The sequence below is a fragment of the Mauremys mutica genome, chromosome 14 (genome assembly GCF_020497125.1).
Source record: "Mauremys mutica isolate MM-2020 ecotype Southern chromosome 14, ASM2049712v1, whole genome shotgun sequence".
NCBI lineage: Eukaryota > Metazoa > Chordata > Testudines > Geoemydidae > Mauremys > Mauremys mutica.
The window spans coordinates 7,565,299-7,589,322 of record NC_059085.1 but is presented as its reverse complement, the minus strand read 5'-3'; the positions used below and the strand labels follow the sequence as shown (position 1 = coordinate 7,589,322).

Below are 24,024 nucleotides of genomic sequence, written 5' to 3'. Positions count from 1 at the left end.
CCGCTCGCCGCGCTCCGCCGGGCTGCGGCTTCCCCCGGCCCCGGGAGAGCGCGGGAGGGAGCGTCACGTGCACGTGGGGCAGGCACGCCCCCGCCCCCAGCCCCACACCCGCTCCTGAACCCCCTCTGTCCCCGCCCCCAACCCCCCCCAGCCCCCACCGGGCCCCGAACCCCCCAGCCCCACACCCACCCGGGACCCCCCCCCAGCCCCACACCTGATCCTAAACCCCCTCTGCCCCCGCCCCCGAACCCACCCAGCCCCACACCTGATCCTTAACCCCCTCTGCCCGAGCCCCCGAACCCCCCACCCCCGCCCCCGCCGGGCCCCCAGCCCCCGAACCCCCCAGCTGCACACCCGCCCCCGAACCCCCTCTGCCCCTGCCCCCACCGGGCCCCCAGACCCCGAACCCCCCCAGACCCACACCTGCCCCTAAATCATCCCCCAACCCTACACCCGCCCGGGAACCACCACCCCCCGCTCCACACCCACCCCGAACCCCCCCAGACATCCCACCCGCCCCTAAATCCCCCCAGCCCCACACCTGCTCCCAAACCCCCTCCGCCCCCAGACACCCCACCTGCCCCTGAACCCCCCCTCCCCCAGCCCAGCCCAGCCCAAGCTCCAGACCTGCCTCTCAACCCTCCTGGCCCCACACCTGCCCCTGAACTTCCCCCAACCTTCACCTATCCCTGAATGTCCCCCAGCCCCACCTCTGCCCCGAACCCCCAGACACCCCACCTGCCTCTAAACCCCCCTAGCTCCACATCTGCCCCTCAACCTCTCCAATTCCCAGACCCCCGCCAGCCCTGGACCCCCACCTGCCCCTTCAGCTCCACCCTGCCCCCTAAACCATTCCTGCCCCCGAATCCCCACCTGGTCCCCTGAATTCCCATCGCCTGACCTTTCCTACCCCCCACATCTGCTCCCTGTGAATCCTCACACCCGCCCCCAGACAAAGGGCTCTGCTGATGGCTGTCACTGGCCCCTTTCCCAGGCAGCGTGGCCAAGCCCTGCTATCCGGCCTTTCTCAGCATGTGACCTTCAGAACTATTCCAGTGCCTTAGGGTAGCAGAGCATGGTGGTACCACCACCCACCCTATCACTCCTCCTCACCCCCCTTTCACCCTAAGCTCGCCACGTCTGTCTATCTTCTCCCCAGCTCAACCGTCTTCCTCTTGGGCTCTCAGGAACATAAGAATGGCCATACTGGGTCAGACCAAAGGTCCATCTAGCCCAATATCCTGTCTTCCAACAGTGGCCAATGAACAGAACAGGTTATTATCAAGTGAGCCTTTCCCTGTCGCTCATTCCCAGCTTCAGGCAAACAGAGGCTAAGGACACCATCCCTACCCATCCCGGCTAATAGCCATTGATGGACCTAGCCTCCATGAACTTATCTAGCTTTTTTTGAACTCTGTTATAGTCTTGGCCTTCACAACATCCTCTGGCAAAGAGTTCCACAGGTTGACTGTGTGTGTGTGAAAAAATACTTCCTTTTGTTTGTTTTAAACTGGCTGCCTGTTAGTTTCATTTGGTGACCCCTAGTTCTTGTGTTATGAGAAGGAGTAAATAACACTTCCTTAATTACTTTCTCCGCATCAGTCATGATTTTACAGACCTCTATCATATCCCCCCTTAGTCGTCTCTTTTCCAAGCTGAAAAGTCCCAGTCTTATTAATCTCTCTTCATACAGAAGCTGTTCCATACGCCTAATCATTTTTGTTGCCTTTTTCTGAACCTTTTCCAATTCCAATATATCTTTTTTGAGAAGAGCAACCACATCTGCACACAGTGTTCAAGAAGTGGGCGTACCATGGGTTTATATGGAGGCAATATAGAGTGACCAGACGTCCCGATATTATCAAGACAGTCCTGATTTTAAGACATTTGTCTTAAATGTCTCACATTGGTCGGGACGCCCTTTGTCCTGATATTGGAGACCGCTCACCATGAGTCACCGCCCAAGTCCTGGGGCTGGCGTGGCGGCGCTTTCTGGGACAGCTCCTGGCGGCGCACCCGCCCGTCGGCAGGAACCTGCAGTGTGGGCGGCCCCTAGGCACAGAGGCGGAGAGGGTCTCTGTGTGTTGCACTGGCTCCCTCCTGCCCAATCAGAGCTGCAGGGGCAGAGCTTGCAGGCGCCGGCAACAGGCAGAGCCCTCCGCCCCCTCCTACCCTCCCTACCTGACCCTAGGAGCCAGAGGGACCTGCAGGATGCTTCCCGGGAGCCGCCCCAGGTAAGCACCACCGGGTCTCCCCGCCTCGCCCCCCTGCAGGTCCCTCTGGCTCTTAGGGTCAGGGCGGGGGGGCAGGCATGGGCGCCAACTTATATGGGCTCGTGGAGCTAAAGCCCCAGGAATATTCAAAATCAGGGGCCCTGCTCCACCAATATTTGGAGCTAGGTTTCGCCCCTTTAAATCCCAGCCGCGGCCGGGAATCAGAGGGCTCTGGGCTGCCGGAAGCAGCGGGGAGCCCAGAGCCCTTTAAATCTCAGCCACGGCTGGGAACCAGAGGGCTCTGGGCTGCCTGCAACCGCGGGGAGCCCAGAGCCCTTTAAATCCCAGCCACGGCCGGGAATCAGAGGGCTCTGGGTTGCCCGCTGTTGCGGGGAGCCCAGAGCCTTTTAAATCCCAGCCGCGGCCGGGAATCAGAGGGCTCTGGGTTGCCCGCTGTTGCGGGGAGCCCAGAGCCTTTTAAATCCCAGCCGCGGCCGGGAATCAGAGGGCTCTGGGCTGCCTGCAACCGCAGGGAGCCCAGAGCCCTTTAAATCCCAGCCGCGGCCAGGAATGAGAGGGCTCTGGGCTGCCGGAAGCAGCGGGGAGCCCAGAGCCCTTTAAATGTCAGCCGCGGCTGGGAATCAGAGGGCTCTGGGCTGCCTGCAACCGCGGGGAGCCCAGAGCCCTTTAAATCCCAGCCGCGGCCGGGAATCAGAGGGCTCTGGGCTGCCTGCAACCGAAGGGAGCCCAGAGCCCTTTAATTCTCAGCCGCGGCTGGGAATCAGAGGGCTCTGGGCTGCCTGCAACCGCAGGGAGCCCAGAGCCCTTTAAATCCCAGCCGCGGCCGGGAATCAGAGGGCTCTGGGCTGCCCGCTGCGGCAGGGAGCCCAGAGCCCTTTAAATCCCAGCTGCGGCTGGGAATCAGAGGGCTCTGGGCTGCCGGCAGCAGCGGGGAGCCCAGAGCCCTTTAAATCTCAGCCGCGGCTGGGAATCAGAGGGCTCTGGGCTGCCGGAAGCAGCGGGGAGCCCAGAGCCCTTTAAATCTCAGCCGCGGCTGTAGCTTCATTTTATATCGGCTTACAGGGCGGGAGTGGGGGGGGCACCACCATTTTGGGCCCCACCACAAATTTTACAAACCTGCCGCCTATGGGGGCAGGTGGCTCTCTGTGCGCTGCCGGCACCTGCAAGCCCCGCTCCGCGGCTCCGGCAGCTGCCATTGGCGCTTTTCCCAGCCAACGGGAGCCACAGAGCTTGTGCTTGTGGCGGGCGCAGCACGTGGAGAGTCTGGAGACCCCCCTTGCCGCTCTGACCCTAAGAGCCAGAGACCTCCCAGCAGGGCTGGTGAGTGCGGCCAGGGAAAGGGGCAGGGTGTGATGGAGTGAGTGTCTGACGGTACATCCAGACTACCCGCCCTATCAGCAGGTAGCGATCAGTTTATTGGGATTGATATATCGGGATCAATATATCGCGTCTCATCTAGACGCGATATATCGATCCCCGAACGCGCTCCCGTCGACTCCGGAACTCCGCCGGAGCGAGCGGCGGTAGCAGAGTCGACGGGGGAGCCACGGACGTCGATCCCGCGCCGTGAGGACCCGAGGTAAATCGATCTAAGATACTTCGACTTCAGCTACGCTATTCACGTAGCTGAAGTTGCGTATCTTAGATCAACACCCTCCCCTAGTGTAGACCAGCCCTGGGAGGTGTGTGTGGGCTGCTGAGCTGTGAGGGTGTGGAGGGCGCTGGGGGAGGTTTGTGTGTTTTGGGGTGCCAGGCAGTGGGGGCCTGTTGGGGGGGTGCCAGGCAGTGGGGGAGATCTGTGTGTGTCAGGGCACTAGGCAGGGGGGGTCTGTGTGGGGCATTGTGTAGTTGTGGTGGTGGGGCTGTGGGGAAGGGCACATGGAGGGAGGGAGGAGAAATCTGTGCGTATTGGGACACTAGCGAGTGGGGGGTTCTGTACGCGGTGCTGGGCAGCTGTGGGTGTGGGGAGTGCTGGGCAGGGGGGTTGTGCACAGCACTGTGCATTTGTGGTGGAAATGTGAGGGGATTGTGGGGGGGCTCTGGGCATACTGGATCCAGGGGGCACTGGGCAGGGGAGCTGTGTGGCACAGCATGGGCCCACCCCCAGCAGAGTGTGTGCAGACTGGGCCACCTAGCTCATGGCAGAGCCAAGGAAAGGAGGCACCTGCCTCTGCACATGCTGATTCCACCCAGGGCAGGCCCGGGCTGAGCGCTGCTAAGCTGCTGCCCAGGTCACTCACTTACCCACATTGGCAAGCAGGGATTGCACCTGGCAGTGTACATCTGCCCGATGTACAATCGGGGCACCATTTGTCCTGATAGGTAAAATTTAAAATTTAGTAGTGAAATAGAAAATTAGTGGATTGGGAATGTCCCGTGAAACCCAATTGGGATCTGTTATCTACTGGCAATTTTGGTTTTTCAGGTTGTTTTCAGGTGTAACACAGTTTACGGTAGGGATCTGTCGTTTACAGTTCTGAACCACAGTGCATACCGTAGGGCAAACTACAGTGGACACATAATAACACGTAAGAAGCACAGAGACTGCGCGGTTCTTTTCAGTGGCTAGCTAGGTAGCTAGCTAATGATCTTCAGCCGAAAACCCCACCCAAAATGGCAACAGCAAGGGAGGAACCAACTACCAAAATCCAACAAAGACAGTTCTGATACAGGACAGAATGGGAAGCCACTTACACCTGGATTCGGAAATCCTACAAGGGTGATTCAAAAGCCTTTTGTGAAGTATGCAAGAAGGAATTTAACATTTGCCATGGCAGGAAGTCTGACATTAAGCATCCTGCTGATTCAAAAAATCATGAACAAAACGCCAAGACTCACAAGAGCAATACCCTAGTCTCACATTTTTTCAGCCGGCCAAATGAATCCTTCAGTAACAAGGTTATCGCTGTTGAGCTAACTCAAGTTTACCACACAGTTGTCCATCAACACTCCTATCGCTCGTGTGACTGTGAACTTAAACTGGCACCTACTTTGTATCCAGATTCAACGATTGCAAAGCATGTCAGCTGTGGCCGGACTAAAGCAGAGGTATTGATCAAAAATGTGCTGTCACCTCTCAACAGAATTTTGACCTCAGCAAGCCAGACGGTCCCTATTTCTCAGTTGCCACAGATGCATCTAACAAGGGCAATGTGAAAACTTTCCCCTTATCGCTGAGATACAGGAGACCTGAACATGGGATCCAAGATAAACTGTTAGACTTCTATGAGCAAAGCGAAGAGACCGCAGAGGCAATAAGCAACACATTACCTGGAAAACTTGCAACACACAAACTAGACCTAAACAAAGTGTCTTCCTACTGTGCTCATAATGCAAACGTGAATTATGGAAAGCAACAATCAGTGTACCAGAATTTAAAAAAACAAAACAAAAATATCTTGCCTGCAAACTGCCCACCCATGTTGTGCACAATGCCATGAAACATGGTAGCAATACCCTACAAGTTGACATGGAAACTCTGGTGATTAAGACGTTCAATCATTTCAGCAGTTCTGCTAAGAGAGTAGCAGCATTGAAGGATATGTTTGACTTTGTGGATATGGAGTATGCCACTTTACTGCGTCACGTTCCGACGCGCTGGTTGAGTCTTTTCCCAGCTGTAAACAGGCTTGTAAATGCATCGCAGGCTGTTAAGTGCTACTTTGTTTCTTTGGGCAGTGAGAAGTGCCCAACATCTCTATGGATCTGAGGTAGGCAACCTATGGCACGTGTGCCGAAGGCGGCACGCGAGCTGATTTTCAGTGGCACTCACACTGCCTGGGTCCTGGCCACCGCTCCGGGGGGCTCTGCATTTTAATTTAATTTTAAATGAAGCTTCTTAAACATTTTTAAAACCTTATTTACTTTACATACAACAATAGTTTAGTTCTATATTACAGACTTATAGAAAGAGACCTTCTAAAAACGTTAAAATGTATTACCGGCACGCGAAAGTGAATAAATGAAGAGTGAATAAATGAAGACTCGGCACACCACTTCTGAAAGGTTACCGACCCCTGCTATGGATGCTGTTCTCGGACATGGAAAATGGTGAACAAGGTGAGGGGTTCATCTGTTTTTCCTCAAGAATGTCCTGAAAATCTTCAATGATACTGTGCTCTGTTTGGAAAATGAGAGTATGACAGCATGTGAAGTGTATGCCATAATAAATACTCTGAGAATTAAGTATCAGAGGGGTAGCCGTGTTAGTCTGGTTCTGTAGAAGCAGCAAAGAATCCTGTGGCACCTTATAGACTAACAGACGTTTTGTAGCATGAGCTTTCGTGGGTGAATACCCACTTCTTCGGATGCAAGTAGTGGAAATTTCCAGGGGCAGGTTTATATATGCAAGCAAGAAGCAAGCTAGAGATAACGAGGTTAGTTCAATCAGGGAGGATGAGGCCCTGTTCTAGCAGTTGAGTGAAAACCAAGGGAGGAGAAACTGGTTCTGTAGTTGGCAAGCCATTCACAGTCTTTGTTTAATCCTGAGCTGATGGTGTCAAATTTGCAGATGAACTGGAGCTCAGCAGTTTCTCTTTGAAGTCTGGTCCTGAAGTTTTTTTGCTGCAGGACGGCCACCTTAAGATCTGCTATTGTGTGGCCAGGGAGGTTGAAGTGTTCTCCTACAGGTTTTTGTATATTGCCATTCCTAATGTCTGATTTGTGTCCATTTATCCTTTTCCTTAGAGACTGTCCAGTTTGGCCGATGTACATAGCAGAGGGGCATTGCTGGCATATGATGGCATATATTACATTGGTGGACGTGCAGGTGAATGAACCGGTGATGGTGTGGCTGATCTGGTTAGGTCCTGTGATGGTGTCGCTGGTGTAGATATGTGAAGTCCTTCGCTCCCCTGCCCTGCAACTGGGTCGGACTTTGCAACCAGGATCCTGCGCCCGTCCTGCGGCTTCGGCCGGGGGCTGGAGCCGGAGCCCTGTGCCCCTGGCCCCGTGGCTTCTGCTGGGGGCTGGGGCTGGAGCTGGAGCCAGAGTCCTGTGCCTCTGTGGGCAGAGTTGGCATCGAGGTTTGTTGCATGGATTGGTTCCTGAGTTAGAGGCCTTGGGTGGCAGGCCAGTCCTCGCCCACAGACAACCTGCCAACCTGAAGCATATTCTCACCAGTAACTGCACACCGCACCATAGTAACTCTAGCTCAGGTCTGAAGGCAGGACTGGGGGCCTCCCCTCTGGGACTGCGGCTGGAGCCAGGGCTAGAACTGCGACCCTTCGCTCCCCTGCCCTGCAACTGGGTCTGACTTTGCAACCAGGATCCTGCGCCCGTCCTGCGGCTTCGGCCGGGGGCTGGAGCCGGAGCCCTGTGCCCCTGGCCCCGTGGCTTCTGCTGGGGGCTGGGGCTGGAGCTGGAGCCAGAGTCCTGTGCCCCTGGCCCCGGGGCTTCTGCTGGGGGCTGGAGCTGGAGCCATGAGTCCTTGAGTCTTTGCCCCATGGCATGTGGTGCGGGCTGCAGCAGGGGCCGTACACCCCGCTTGCAGCTTCCTAGGGCTGTGTGTCCCCCCTCATGGCTCCGGTCGGGGCTGTGCACCTGTGGCTCTTCCCCCCACCCCTGCTCGCCCAATGTGCCCTGATATTTCATTCTTGCGATTTGGTCACCCTAAGGCAATATGATATTTTCTGTCCTATTTTCTATCCCTTTCTTAATGATGCCCAACATTCTGTTCACTTTTTTGGCTGCCGCTGCACATTAAGTGGATGTTTTCAGAGAACTATCCAGAATGACGCCAAGATCTTTCTTGAGTGGTAATAGCTACTTCAGACCCCATCATTTTATACGTATGGTTGGGATTATGCTTTCCAATGTGCATTACTTTGCATTTATCAACATTGAATTTCATCTGCCATTTCCTCGCCCAGTCACCTAGTTTTGAGAGAGCCTTTTGTAGCTCTTCGCAGTCTGCATGGGTCTTAACTATCTTGAGTAGTTTTGTATCATCAAAATTTTGCCACCTCATGTTTACCCCTTTCTCCAGATCATTTATGAATATGTTGAACAGCACAGGTCCCAGTACAGACCCCTGGGGGACACCACTATTTACCTCTCTCCAGTCGGAAAACTGACCGTTTATTCCTACCCTTTGTTTTCTATCTTTTAACCAGTTACCGATCTATGAGACCACCTTCCCTCTTATCCTGTGGCAGCTTATTTTGCGTAAGAGCCTTTGGTGAGGGACTTTGTCAAAGGCTTTCTGAAAATTTAAGCACACTACATCCACTGGATCCCCTTAGTCCACATACTTATTGACCCCCTCAAAGAATTCTAGTAGATTGGTGAGGCATGATTTCCCTTTACAAAAAATATGTTGACTCTTCCTCAACAAATTAGGTTCATCTATATGTCTGACAATATTGTTCTTTATTATAGTTTCAATCAGTTTGCCCGGTACTGAAGTCAGGCTTATCCACCTGTAGTTGCTGTGATCACATCTGGAGCCCTTTTTAAATATTGGCATCACATTAGCTATCCTCCAGTCATTTGGTACAGAAGCTGATTTAAATGATAGGTTACAGACTACAGTTAGTAGTTCTGCAATTTCACATTAACTCTTGGGTGAATACCATCTGGTCCTGGTGACTTATTACTGTTTAATTTATCAATTTGTTCCAAAACCTACTCTAATGACATCTTAATCTGTGACAGTTCCTCAGATTTGTCACCTAAAAAGAATGGCTCAGGATTGAGAATCTCCTTCACATCCTCAGCCATGAAGGCCGATGCAGAGAATTCATGTAGTTTCTCCGCAATGCAGTGGTCTTATCGTCTTTGAGTGCTCCTTTAGCACCTCGATCGTCCGGTGGCCCCACTGGTTGTTTAACAGGCTTCCTGCTTCTGATGTACTTAAAAATGTTTTTGCTATTACTTTTTGAGTCTTTGGCTAGCTGTTCTTCAAATTCTTTTTTGGCCTTCCTAATTATAATTTTTACATTTCATTTGCCAGAGTTTATGCTCCTTTCTATTTTCCTCACTAGGATTTAACTTCTGCTTTTTAAAGGATGCCTTTTTGCCTCTCGCTGCTTCTTTTACTTGGTTGTTTAGCCACGGTGGCACTTTTTTGGTTTCTCTTACTATGTTTTTTAATATGGGGGGTACATTTAAGTTGAACCTCTATTATGGTGTCTTTAAAAAGTTTCCATGCAGCTTGCAGGGATTTCACTTTTTGTGCTGTACCTTTTAAGTTCTGTTTAGCTAACTTCCTCATTTTTATGTAGTCCCCCTTTCTGAAATTAAATGCTACAGTGTTGGGCTACTGTGGTGTTTTCCTCACCCCAGGGATGTTAAATTTAATTATATTATGGTCACTATTACCAAGCGGTCCAGCTCTATTCACCTCTTGGATCTGATCCTGTGCTCCACTTAGGACTAAATCAAGAATTGCGTCTTCACTTGTGGGCTCCAGGACTAGCTGCTCCAAGAAGCAGCCATTTAAGGTGTGAAGAAACTTTATCGCTGCATCCTGTCCTGAGGTGACATGTACCCAGTGTGATAGACCCAGGCCAGTTGGGAAGAGCAGAGTAGTAGAAGGGAGATATACTGGCCACTGGATAAGCAGTTTTCTGTTCCCTGAGTGACCAGGGCAGCCAGGCTAATGAGAACACCTGATTCCAATTAACCTGCTAAGAGTCAGGTGAGGCTGTTAAGCACCTGACTCTAATTAAGGCCCCTCTGATGCTATAAAAGGGCTCACTCCAAGCAGGCCAGGGGGAGTCAGAGGAGAGGAAGTGTGTGTGAGGAACCGGGAGCAAGAGGCGTGCAAGAAGCTGAGAGTGAGTAGCATCCTGCTGGAGGACTGAGAAGTACAAGCGTTACCAGACATTGGGAGGAAGGTCTGGTGGTGAGGACAAAGAAGGTGTTGGGAGGAGGCCATGGGGAAGTAGCCCAGGGAGTTGTAGCTGTCGCACAGCTGAACCAGGAGGCACTCTAGACAGCTGCAGTCCACAGGGCCCTGGGCTGGAACCCAGAGTAGAGGATGGGCCTGGGTTCCCCACAAACCTCCCAACTCCGGATCAAACCCAGGAGGAATTGACCTGGACTGTGGCTTCTACCAAAGGGGAAGGTCTCTGGGCTGTTTCCCGACCCACAGGGTGAATCTGTGAGGCAAGCAAATCTGGCAATAAGCGCAGGACCCACCAAGGTAGAGGAGGAACTTTGTCACACCAGTCAATATGGGAATAGTTGAAATCCCCCATTATTATTGAGATTTTTATTTTAATAGCCTCTCTAATATCCCTGAGCATTTCACAGTCACTATCACCATCCTGCTCAGGTGGTTGGTAATATATCCCTACTGCTATATTCTTATTATTAGAGTACTGAATTACTATCCATAGAGATTCCATGGTACAGTTGGGTCACTTGAGAGTTTTACTTCATTCGATTCTATGCTTTCTTTCACATATAATGCCACTCCCCCACCAGCACGACCGATTCTGTCCTTCTGATATATTTTTGTACTCTGGTATTACTGTGTCCCATTGATTATCCTCATTCCCCCAAGGTTCTGCGATGCCTACTATATCAATATCCTATCCTCCTTTAATATGAGGCACTCTAGTTCACCCATCTTATTATTTAGACTCCTAGCATTGGTATATAAACACTTTAAAAACTTGTCACTTTTTAGCTGTTTTGCAGAGGGTATGTTGAAATGGTAAGACTGACTGATAACAGTTTAGGGTGACCAGATGTTAAGGGGAAAATATCGGGACCACCGTGGGTGTTTTTGTTTTTTTAAACACACTCACCCATCCGGGAGTTAGGCGGCAATTCGGCGGAGAACCCTTCAGTCATGGACGGTCTTCAGCGGTGGGAATAAACCTTGCCACCAAAGACAGAAGCACTCGCTGCCAAAATACCGCCGAAGACCGTCCATGACTGAAGGACTCTCCGCCAAATTGCCGCCGAAGACCAGGAAACAAAATATCGGGACAAATGGCATCCCAACCGTACTCTGGTCGGGACGCGGGACAAACTCCTCAAAATCGGGACAGTCTCAATTTTATCAAGACGTCTGGTCACCCTATAACAGTTTGAACCATAGGTGTGGTTGGCTTATATCTTTATTTGGTTTTGATGGCAACCAATGCAGAGTATCCCTTGCGCTCAAGCAATGACTGTCAGGGGCTCTGGCACAGCACGCCCAATCAATGCCACGCTTCTCAACAGACTGTTTTCAAAGATTTAAACATCTGCAGAGATTCAAGTGGCAAAGATTCCACAATAAGAAATCGACTGCACTGTCACACTCATACCTTACATACGTCAACCACTTGGCAACATTCTGCACCCCAGGCACTCATCTAACGGCAGAGCAAAGAAGTGGCTACATCTTGTTCTAGCCTTGACTGGTTTGATGTTTTCTAATGTTCTTTTGTGTTCTGTGAAAAGGCCCATTATTAATAAAGGAAGAAGGTCAAATTATTGTTGCCTTTTCTCCCAACATTACTGACGTCATGTCCTTAGCCGGCAAAACCTGCTTTCACAGCCTAGAGAAGATGCTTCCAAAGCTTTTGAATTGTCATTGCCAAAAATACAGGCAGATTTTACAGAGTGTTTTATACACCCAGCACTGCGAGTTTCCTCCATAGCAGTTGCACAGCTGCCTGCAGCTCCATGGTAGTGCTGAAGCACATAGCACTGCAAATTTCCTCTGCAGAAGTGGTCAGTGGCTCTCTGGTAGCACTGAAAGGATTCTGCTGTGAGCTTCCCCTGCAGCAGTGACAGATGTGCCTCCCTGCTCTATGGACTCACTGAGCCATGGCGCTGCAAGCTTCCTCTGCAGCAGTGACAGACGTGCTCAGCAGCTGTGGAGTAGTGCCAGGGTGCCTGTCATGGGATGCGCAGGTTTCAATATTTCACCTTTTCTGCCCTGGAAAAACAAACAAAAACCCTGTACTAATCAGCTGGTCTCTACTTTTAACAAAGCAGCAGCAGCCCTCATTCTTTAAAGAATTGCTTGGTTGGCAGATCAGCCAATCCTCATCTGCCAGCTGCTGGTGGGCGCGGACCATGGCTTGGAAAGCACTGGCGGAGGAGGGATTTCTCTCTGAAACCTTGACAGCAGTTCAGGGGAAAGTAGCTTTGCCCTGTGACATGCTAGCGCTAATGAGTTGGCACATTGGGCTCCATACAGGGCATGGCCACGTTTCCAGAGATGCTGAGTGGCCAGTGCCATCAACAGGAGCTGTGGGCAGCCGCATCTCTGAAAATCAGATTCTGGGTCTTCCCCAGCCAGGCGCCACCAAACCTCTCCCTTGGTTGGTCTCTGCAGCTGGCCTGAAAGAGAGGTGGCTTATTCTTAGTGATGGGCTCTGGTGTTTATATCGTGCAGGAAGGAACTGGTTCTAATCTGGGAAAGGGAGGTGGACAGTGATGCCCAAGCAGCCATGGCAGTAGTTTGAGGAATGCCAGGAGAGCAGAGGATGCTACTGTTTGACACTACATGGAATAGCGGATTACAAAACAAAGCCTGTGAGGCCCCTGCGGCGGGGCGACGACTCACCGGCACGGCGCCTCCTGCTGGTCGTCCAGGGAATTAGCTCTTCTCCAGCTCGGGAGCACCCTCTGTCTGCTGATGTCTGGCCTGCCACTGGCCCCCATGTCCCTCCTGGACCCAGTGCCCTTTCTCTGGTGGTTCTGCCCTCTGCAGTACCCTCCCCACATTCTGGGTCTCCCCACCCAGGGGAGCCCCCAATCCTCTATCCTCCCCTTGCCTCAGTGGCTACAGCCAGTCACCATCTAGCCCCCGCTTCCAGGGCCGGCTCCAGGCACCAGCACACCAAGCAGGTGCTTGGGGCAGCCAACGGAAAGGGGCGGCACGTCCAGCTCTTCGGCGGCGGGTCCCTCAGTCCCTCTCGGAGGAAAGGACCCACCGCTGAATTGCTGCTGAAAAATAAAGCGGCGGCGGTAGAGCTGCCGCCGAAGTGCTGCCGATCGCGGCCTTTTTTTTTTTTTTGCCACTTGGGGCGGCAAAAACGCTGGAGCCGGCCCTGCCTGGGACAGACTGCAGTCTATAAACCACTCATCATCGGCAAGGGGGGTTGGACCAGCTGCCTCTGCCTATCTCTGGGCTGCCCCGGTACCCTTTTGTGGGCCCTTATCTAGGCCTGCAGCCTGGGGCTTTGCTAGGCCAGAGCTCCCCAGCTCCCTCTGCCCTTCCCCAGCCCTGCTCCACCCTAGGTACCCTTCTCGGCTTCCCAGGCAGCCAGGTCCTTCCCTCTCAATGAAGCTAGACAGTATCTCCTCTTGGGCTCCTGGCTCACGGCCCTTTTATAGGGCCAGCTGTGGCCTGATTGGGGGCGTGGCCTCAGCTGTGGCTGCTTCCCCCTCCGGGCAGGAGCGGGGTGACCATCCCGCTACAGGCCCCAAGGAATGACCACTGCAGCCAGGCTAACCTAACTAGGACCAGAGTGAAGAGGGCCTGTCACAGGGTAACTGAGACAGGGCCCCAGCAACCTCAGAGTGAGGGAGATGCCGGCTCACTCAGTAACTGGCTCTGCACTGGCCTGAGGGTGAAACAGGCCCACAGACCCCAAGCTGAGTTTGCAGGGCTGGTTGTCCGACCCCCATCTTCCCACCGGCACACCGAGCACAGGGGACCCAGCAAAGCACGGAGTTCCACACTGCCACTGCTACAAAGACCCTTCTTGGAGTAGAAGTAAGAACTCCGCTCAGGCAGCACATGCCCAACCCTCAGGCACAAGGAAGATGAGCGCTGGGATATGGAGTATGCTTAAAGTGTCTGCCCCCCCGCCCCGCCCATGGGCCAATATGGAGCTAGAAAGCCCTCCAGAGTATGTGAGATACAACCTCACAATGCTCTGCCCTCAGTCTTCAGGCTACTCTCACCTAGGATGAAACCTAAACTGTAGCTGCTCCATTTCCCAGACCTGAAGAAGAGCTCTGTGTAAGCGCCAAAGCTTGTTCTCTCACCAACAGAATTTGGTCCAGTAGAAGATTGTGACGTTATGAGTGCAATATAATATTTCATTGGAAGGTGACAGGGCCAGAAAGAGTTAATTAACTCAGACTGACCTAACCCATGGGTGAACCTTAAGGACTGGTTAGAAAGATATGTAAATGAATAGAGCTTTGAAATGCAGTCTGCATTGTTAGAGGTAGAAGGGTAGATGTTTGCTCAAGTCTTGTGATGTAAGCAAACAAGTCTTGTCTATTGCTATAGTTTTAATTCAAAGATCAAAAAAGGAATATTAACATTTATGAAGACACTTGAGTGAAATAGTATTATTGTCTATGTGTCTCTTTGAAGGTTGTGATAACCTGTATCTGAACTGTTTAATGGATAAATTACTCTGTGCTAATTACCAGGATGTTTGGGAGAAGGAGTTAAGCCTATTGTTTTCTCAGGCCGAAAGGCTGCTGGAAATGTATAAGAACCCTGGGACACAATCCTACATCATCTCAGATCTGTTTTGGGTTTCAAGAGGGGGAAACCTTAAGCCACAAGGATTGAGATCCCCAGTCATTGACTGGAGTCACCCTGAATATAGACATTGGACTATAACCTATGAACTATATCTGAAAGGACTTTTGGCAACTACAAGATCACCTCTGCTATGCATCTGAACCTCAATAATTGAATTCAAGTCTGTTTGTATATTGATCTTTTAACCAACACTCTCTCTCTTTTCTTTTTAAATAAATTTTAGCTTAGTTAATAAGAATTGGCTGTAGCATATATTTTGGGTAAGATCTAAGTTATAATTGGACCTGGGTATGTGGCTGATCCTTTGGGATTGGAAGAACTTTTTCTTTTATATGATGAAGTAAGATTTTCAGGAATCATCATCATATCTGACAGGTGTGTCTGGATGGAGGCCTGAGGCTGGGCACTTTAAGGGAACTGCGTTGTTTGGACTCTGAGTAACCAGTGAGGTATTGTAGAAGCTGTTCTGTGCTGGCTTGGTAAATTTAAGTATTGGAATAACCACCAGCATTTGGGGTTTGTTTGCCCCGTTTGGTTTGCAGTTCACCCTGATTGAGTGACCTCAGCTGGCTCCCACGGGCAGCACCATCACAAAGATATCTCCTCCCCCACTTTGTCTCTCCAATATCCTGGGGACCAACACAGCACCAACACGACTGCACCGCTCATTATTTAACAGAGACAGCTCAAGGAGGAAGAGCTGTTTGGGGACGAACAGGCCAAGGCTGAATGACGAACACTGCAGATAAATGGATAGTAGGGCTGTGCATGCCGAGCCGTGGAATGCAGCCACTCCTCTCTGCTGTCACACTATTACCGCAGTCATCTGTACAACAGGACCCTCCTCCTGGGCTGGGGTGGGGAGCCTCGCAATAAGTCTTGTGAATCTTTCCAGTGGCATGTCACAGCCCCCCGGTGACCAGCCAGCCAGGATCCCAGCAAGGCTGTGTGTGTGTTTCCTGTGCGAGGGGATTCATTTGCAGAGGATTCTTTGCAGGGGGAGAAGGGCAGTCGCTGAGCTCCATTCTCTGTCTCCGAGGCTGTTGTGTTGCCTACTCGCCTAAGGCTGTTGGCTCCCTGCCCAGCAGCAGCAAGACACACCTGGTCTCTGCAGACAAAGCAGGACACAAAGGTGCGTGGAAGCATCTAGTTACCTTTGTAATGTACAAAGGTGCAGGGCTGTGGGCTTGTTCACCTGCCATAGGCCTCAGTTGATAGGTCATTTATCTCCTCTACTCCTTGTCCCTAGCAACGAGGTGCTGCTTCATTCCCCCGTATTCAGTGGCACTGGCCCAGGCCTCTGGTCACTATAATCATCCCTACATCTTTCGAGGCTGCTCCTGGGGGCCATTAACTCCCCCGTCGGAGTGGGGCCAGAGCGACCCCTTCCATTGGCAGCAAGGCTAGAGCTCGGAGAGAGGCAGCACTCGGCACAGGCCCTACCCTCAGTTGTGCACAGGGCAAATCCCCCTCATCACTGCAGCGAGGGCAGCAATCCCGCAGGCCTGGGCCTGCTCTGACTGTAAGGGCCAGGACATAGGCAGTTTGGCCTAGCAGTCACCACTGGGCTAAGGTCTGCCCACTGGGGACAATTGTCACTGGGCCAGAGTAGAAGGAATTGCCAGGCCAGGTCCCATAAACAAGAGTCAGAGTCAGGCTGGGGTCAGAGACAGGAGCTCAGAGGCAGCACTGGGCTAGAATTGATGTTGAAGTCAGGCTGGGAAGTCTGGCATTGCAGCAGGGCACGTCTGTGTGGCTGCCCAGACAACTTCCTCGGGCAACCCCTGGGGTTAAGTAGGGGCACTTGGCCAATCAGAGGGCAGCAGGATACTGTCACTCTGGGTCTCTTGGCAGGTACTTCCTGTGGCACCTACTTTCCACAGTGCTCCCTGGGTGTGCCTCTGCATAGCCTCTTGGTAGCACTGTGGGGATATCAGCTGCCCCAAGCTCTGTACACCTGGGTTCCAGTCCTTGGGTCCTTATCCTGACCTCTAATGTGGCACTCATTGACTCAGGAGGCTATATCCACCTGTGGCTTAGCCTTCCAGCCAAGTCAATAATTAAAACGTCCCCCCCATCTGGAATAACAAAAGTCTAACCCCACAAAGAGTTCTTTCATCCCACTTGGGCTGCTCTACCACCCACCTTCTGGGCTTCTATGATGGAATGTATCCCTGTATTCTCATGCTATTATAATCATCGTTGTACAAAGTACACCTTGGGAGGTATCATTTGAAAACTAATAACTTGCTGGTCAGTTACATCATGGTGAAATGTATCTAACAACATTATATGTGAATTTATGAACATAAGCTGAAACCATGACTGAGGTGTGTTTACGAGACAGGTCTAGGAAGTGGGTGAACCTGTTCTCAAAGACAAAGGACAAGTCCAGCCACATGTTATCGAAGCTGATGGGCCATTGTCTATCCCAGGGATTGGCAACCTTTGGCACATGGCCCCCCAGGGAAAGCTGTTTTATTTGTGGGGCTATATTCCGGGACCATCTCACTCAAATAGCCCCAAATTTGGATCACTAACCCTACCCTGTACCCCTATGAACCATAGCAGATTTCAAGATCAGCTGAGGAAGCATGCCAATTTTAGAAGAATCGACCTTTAAACAGAAAAGTCTTCTCAATCTTAACTATATCAGAGCTGGTACTCCGCTATAATATTATATTAAATTAATCATCAGCAAGGGCTGTACTGGGAGGAGGGATAGCTCAGCGGTTTGAGCATTGGCCTGCTAAATCTAGTGTTGTGAGTTCAATCCTTGAGGGGGCCATTTAGGGAACTGGGGTAAAAATCTGTCTGGGGATTGGGCCTGCTTTGAGCAGGGGTTTGGACTAGATACCTCCTGAGATCCCTGCCAATCCTGAAAGCACAAGAGGCTCTGGGAGGTGTGAAGTGGCCCATACATCTCAATGGCATGGTCTCCCTTGAATGGGAACAGGGGGAGAGGAATACAGCCTGAAAGAGCTCTGATAGGTGAGCTGCTCCATTAATCTCAGTGGGTGTCCTTATTGACCCCACCCCTTGGGGCCAGTGCTTGAAAGCCTGTGATATGCTTGTCCTACATCTTCTGACCTCAGTCTCAGCAGTGTGTTCTTGGTGCATGTTCCCTGCATACCTGTTCTCAGCTCCCCATGCAGAGAGGAAGGGCTTCCCCTTTTGCCAGATCACATGGGGGACAGGCTCAGACACTTTCAGAAGGAAGAGGACCCTCAAATCCTGGCACACCGCGAAAAGGGCTTACACCCCCCCAGGGGGGACAGGGGATCAGATCCCACATTGAGGGGTGGTCAGGGAAAGTGGCTTAGACACCCCTAGAGGCACACACCCAGGGGGAAGGGAGAGGGCTCAGATAATCTCAGAACAACAGGGGCCCACTGATACCTGCTCATATTGGGAGGAGGGGAACAGACCATGAGAACAGCAAGGCCCCCAGATCCCTGATGGTGGGGGGCATGGAAAGGGGCATAGAAACCTATATGGGAGGAGTACTGCTGCTCTGCTGTAATACCCAAACACTGAATATTTTCAAATATTTCTAGAATATTCCAAGTGAATACTTTAGCTGAATAGTACACCCTACTGGCCTGCATTAGCAGGGGACTGAATGTGCAAGAACTGCTGCAGTGGAACAGACCAATAGCGTACGTGGTTAGGTAGCTTGTTGCCCATGTTGGAAGTGCTAGGGGAAAGTGGAAACCTCTCTAATGACTCCATTCAGCATCAGACTGTTTGGGGAGACTTCTTCCTGATGCTGGCGCTGAGCAGCTCACACCCTGACTTAGCCCTGGTCCACACTGGGAGAGCGGTCGACTTAAGATACGCAACTTCAGCTAGGCAAATAGCGTAGATGAAGTCGGCGTATCTTAGGTCGACTTACCTGGCCATGAGGACAGTGGTGAGTCAACCACTGCTGCTCGCCCATCGACTCCGTTTCCGCCTCTCGTGGAGTTCCAGAGTCAATGGGGAGCACGTTCAGGGATGGCTTTAGCCGCGTCTAGATGAGACGCGATAAATCGATCCCTGATAGAGCGATCTCTACCCGCCGGATTGGGGGGTAGTGAAGACCTGCCCTCATGAAGGTTTACAAGAGATACAACTATATTATTCCCTTATCTTTTGGGGACAGAACTCCAGGCATCCTTCCAGAAAGGCCATACAGGATCCTTGTCATTCCTTAGTCCAACTAACCTCAGCATTTTCTCATAGATCCTGATTCTCTAGCAGCTCTATTTACTCAGCACCCTTCTGTTTTCCTTGATCACTAGGGTGACCAGATGTCCCGATTTTATACAGACAGTCCTGATTTTTGGGTCTTTTTCTTATATAGGCTCCTATTACCTCCCACCCTGGCCCGATTTTTCACATTTGCTGTCTGGTCACCCTATTGATCACACTGCTTTTGAGGGCTGATTGCTACGTCTGTTCCACTTTGAGTTCTGTCCAAGCAGACTCTAGCATTCCATTACAGCGGCTAAGCCAATCTGTATTACATTATTCAGCCACTAGGTGACACTTTGTGCACAATATCTGATTTAAATGAACCTCACCCACACCTGGCAGAACATTAAAGGAATGTATGAACACAGGTGGAGTGTATAAGCAAGCTCTGTAGCCAGTCCACAGCTGGTAGAGGAGCATGCCAGGTGTCAGAAGTTAATTAAGAACAGAAACATATGGAAAACAGCAAAGATTACAGACAGAAGGAACATAATGCAGGATCTCATCAACATGCCACTCCTCAATACCCCAGAAAATGTCAGCTTTCACAAACCATCACAATAGACAGGCTGGAAGCAGTATTTTGAAAGTTTTTGAATTGCAATTAAATTCCACAAAAAAACCCTGGAGATATACAGGTATTTAGTTTATGCTATGGGGAAGCAAGGCAGAGCATATCTTTAAATCCTTTGACTTTACTGAAGACAGCCACAAAGACAACTATTAAAGGGCTCTGGCTATGTTTGATGCATACTTTATACCTCAGAGAAATGTGATTTGATGAAAGAGCATGTTTTCACCAAAGAATTCAAGAACCATGAGGAAGTGTTGAATGTTTTATAAGAGCTCTGCATGCATTTGCTTACAAAGACAAAAGCTTTGTGTTCAGATTGTATGTGATCAAAGGACCACAAACCAACACCCTATGATGGGCCTAGTGAGAAAGGTGGAAGAACTCAATGGCATATTTGGTGATATTGGACTTTTGACAGGAGATCCAGTACAAATAACCTTAAGAGACAATGCTGCACCGTATAGTGTACATACATCTCGCATGATTCCTATCCCACTACTTCATAAAGTGGAAACTGCATTGAAGAGAATAGAATGATTGGCATAATCAAGAAAATTGCTGAGCCAAAAGCATGCTGTGCCTCAGTGATACCAGTTATAATGAAAAATGGAAAAATATGAATCCGTGTGGATCTTAAAAAGACAAAAGAAGTAGTTGTGGGGAAAAAATGCTCTTGACACGGGCTGACTTGCTCCTCAAAGTGAAATGAGATACAGTATTCTCCACGCTGGATGCCTCAAAGGGATTCTGGCAAATTCCTTTAAAATCACAGAAAGTGCTAAACTAACTCAATTTATCACACCCTTAGGGAGAGTTTACTTTTGAGGATTACCAGTGCACCTGAAATTTTCTAAAGAAAGTTGGCAGAACTATTAATGATCCCAGAAAGCCACAGAATCTCCTTCAGGCCCTCTAGCCCCTCATGCACCATCCAGACTTGTGATAAATGATTATTTAAACCAAGAATCACATATATTAGGTTCTTCTGGTTCCAAAGAACCAGACACACACTCCAGGTCAAAATATACTTTAGATTTCATCCAGACCCATGCTGGTAGCCAATCCTTTAGTAAGTAAAACCTAAAGGTTTATTAATATACAAAAAAGGAAGAGTTAAGAGGTTTAAATGAATCATATACATTACAGGTGGTTTCAGAGTTTGTAGATCAGGTTAATAGCAATGATGTTAAATCTGCCAGTTTGTAATAAGTGGCTCTGGTTCATCCCAAATATTGGGGCCCTCAGTCCATTGTTCTAAACTCTTGTTAGAAATCATAATCCAGAGATGTTGAGCAGGAAAGAGGCTAAGAAGTGATGTCACAGTCTCCACTTTTATATCCTCAGACTATGAGCATGGAAAGTTACTGGCACAAACAAAGTCTTGGATCACCTGTCCTTACATGCCATTGCTGAGTCATGGGTCATCTAGTGTCAGCATGCCTTCTGAGAGTACTCAGGAGGGCTCACTGAAGAGTTGATTCTCCTTATTGGCCATCAACACATGGCTGACTAGCCTTGATGCAAATTTGTCTTGTGGGTGATATCCAGGAACACAACACATTTGAGATACAAACACACAGCAAATCTTCATAACTTCAGATACAATGATGATATATGGATTTAAATAGGAAAATAATACTTAGCAGCTCATAACACTTTCATGGATACCTTACAAGACATACTTGTATAAGATTTATCACAATTGTGCATGAATGGTGATACCTTAGTGTAAACAGGGTCGTCTTTCTTTTTATACAATGTCCCAACCATCTCAGACAAGCCCACGCAAAGACTGGAAGTTACGGGATGGAAGCACTTGGTGCACAGAGATTTCTTATGTTGATGTCAAAAGGAAGATTTGAACAGCTGGTTCTGAGGCAAGCTTTGTCTATATAGGCAAGTGTGTAATGAACAGCCTGGTGTGTATATGCATGTACCTCTCATAGTTCCCTGGCTGTCATGGGCCCTGCACTGCTAACAGATAGCAGAGATTCTCCATTAGCTCAGGCATCGGGGCCCTGTGCTTTGGTGCAGGTGATGGGGATTCTGCCCCAGCCACAGCTGTGAAGCACTCTAAGTCTGTTGTGTGCAGCACAGAGGCACATGGCGGTTCCAACTGGCTGTGGAACTGGCACTAGAGAGTTGTACCTCCCTGAGTTACTCCTTCGCCATCCCAGTGATCTGTTCAATGAAGAGAAAAGATTGTTACAGAACAGAACAGGGTCAAATAAAAGCTGGCCACAGTAATTTGCAATCCATGTGTGAGTGACAGGGGCCATCATTTCATCAGCAACTGTGAAAAATGTGCATTGCCAGACTCCTCTGCTGGGACTCCAGCCTGGGACTCCCCAGGTCCATGGAGCTGAGCACATGTGAGTGCCGGGGTGTGCTTGCTGACACGTGGGGCCCTAGGAGGTCTTTCAGTTGTGTCAGGGTCAAAGGTCGTCAACAGCCAAGGGGCAGAAATCAGCCCCATGTGCGCCAAAGGCTCCAGGACAGCACTGACCATGTGAGTGGCCTGAGCAGTGCCCTGTGGGTGTGTCAGTGCCATGTTCAGCCAGGCCTCGCAAGAGCCACCGCTGTGCAGCTAGCACGCTGGCTCATCAAAGAACCGCGGGCCAGGGATTCCAAACACCCTCTAGTGGGCACATCTGGTGATTAGCAACTTTACTGAGAGCCTGAGCCCCAGGTGTCCTTTCTCTCCTAGTGCTGGGAAGGGCCAGGCCCCAGGCTGGTGACTCGGTTCTGCCAGGGCTTAGCCCTGCACACGGGTGAGGGAACCTGAGCAGAGCCAGTGGCGCACGGCAGACAAGGGGTCTGGGGAAGACAACAGCTCCATCCTGAGCTAACCGCCCGCACAGTCCCTCATGGCACAGATCCGTACAACAGCTAGCACGTGTCATGTATGCTCCATCACATGACCCCGCTTGTGCACCCCTTACCCTCCTAGTGCCTATGGTGATGCTCATGTATCCCCTTCTCTGCAAACACCTGTGCCTCCCTCCTGTGCCCCATCTCCTCCCCTTCCTCCTGTACGCCCTCCTGGGACCCTCCCCTGCCCAGCCCCCCTCCTCCCTGCACCCCCTCCTGGGCCCCCTCCTCCCCGCACCCCTGCACTCCTTCCTGAGCCCCCTGTGCCTCCTTCCCCCTGCGTCTCCTCCTCCCCTGCGCCCCCATCCCCTGCACCCCCTCCTGTGCCCCATCTCCTCCCCTTCCCCCTGTACGCCCTCCTGGGCCCCCTCCCCTTCCCTTCCCAGCCCCCCTGCACCCCCTCCTCCCCTTCCCCCTGCACTCCTTCCCGAGCCCCCTGTGCCCCCTTCCCCCTGCGTCTCCTCCTCCCCTGCGCCCCCTCCTGTGCCCCATCTCCTCCCCTTCCCCCTGTACGCCCTCCTGGGCCCCCTCCCCTTCCCAGCCCCCCTCCTCCCTGCACCCCTCCTGGGCCCCCTCCTCCCCGCACCCCTTCCTGAGCCCCCTGTGCCTCCTTCCCCCTGCGTCTCCTCCTCCCCTGCGCCCCCTTCCCTTCCCCGCCCCCCTGCACCCCTCCTCCCCGCCCCCTGCACCCCATACCCCTGCACTCCTTCCCGAGCCCCCTGTGCCCCCTTCCCCCTGCGTCTCCTCCTCCCCTGCGCCCCCTTCCCCTGCACCCCCTCCTGTGCCCCATCTCCTCCCCTTCCCCCTGTATGCCCTCCTGGGCCCCCTCCCCTTCCCAGCCCCCCTCCTCCCTGCACCCCCTCCTGGGCCCCCTCCTCCCCGCACCCCTGCACTCCTTCCTGAGCCCCCTGCACCCCCTTCCCCCTGCGTCTCCTCCTCCCCTGCGCCCCCTCCTGGGCCCCTTCCCTTCCCCGCCCCCCTGCACCCCTCCTCCCCGCCCCCCTGCACCCCATACCCCTGCACTCCTTCCCGAGCCCCCTGTGCCCCCTTCCCCCTGCACCCCCTCCTGGGCCCCCTCCCTGCCCCCCTGCACCCCTCCTCCCCTTCCCCCTGCACCCCATACCCCTGCACTCCTTCCTGAGCCCCCTGTGCCTCCTTCCCCCTGCGTCTCCTCCTCCCCTGCACCCCCGACCCCTGCACCCCCTCCTGGGCCCCCTCCCCTTCCCTTCCCCGCCCCCCTGCACCCCTCCTCCCCTTCCCCCTGCACCCCATACCCCTGCACTCCTTCCCGAGCCCCCTGTGCCCCCTTCCCCCTGCACCCCCTCCTGGGCACCCTCCCCGTCCCTTCCCCCTGCACCCCTCCTCCCCTTCCCCCTGCACCCCGCCCCCCTGCTCTCCTTCCCGAGCCCCCTGCGCCCCCTTCCCCTCCTCACTCTTGCGCCCCCTCCCACTGTCCCCCTGCCGCGCGCCCCCGGGCACGTGGTGCAGCTGCCCCCTACCTGCAGCAGCAGCAGCCGCACGTAGCTCGCCCGGCCCGGCCCGGCCCGCGGCGGGGACAGCCTGCTCCGGCCGCTGGGGTGCGCTGGGCCCCACGGTCCCGGGGCGGCTGCTCCGCGGGGCCCGTTAGCCGCAGCCGGCAGCGCTGGCCAATC

At 52.3% G+C, this 24,024-nt stretch overlaps 1 long non-coding RNA gene across 1 annotated transcript; it reads right to left on the bottom strand.

Moving 5' to 3' along the window:
• Window positions 1–11,177: 11,177 nt before the first annotated feature.
• On the bottom strand, window positions 11,178–23,997 carry LOC123349175. Its single transcript, XR_006573403.1, has 3 exons — window positions 23,872–23,997; window positions 21,224–21,682; window positions 11,178–12,114 (listed from the first exon to the last, which is right to left on the bottom strand). It is a non-coding gene; the product is annotated as an uncharacterized LOC123349175 (long non-coding RNA).
• Between the last annotated feature and the right edge of the window lie 27 nt (window positions 23,998–24,024).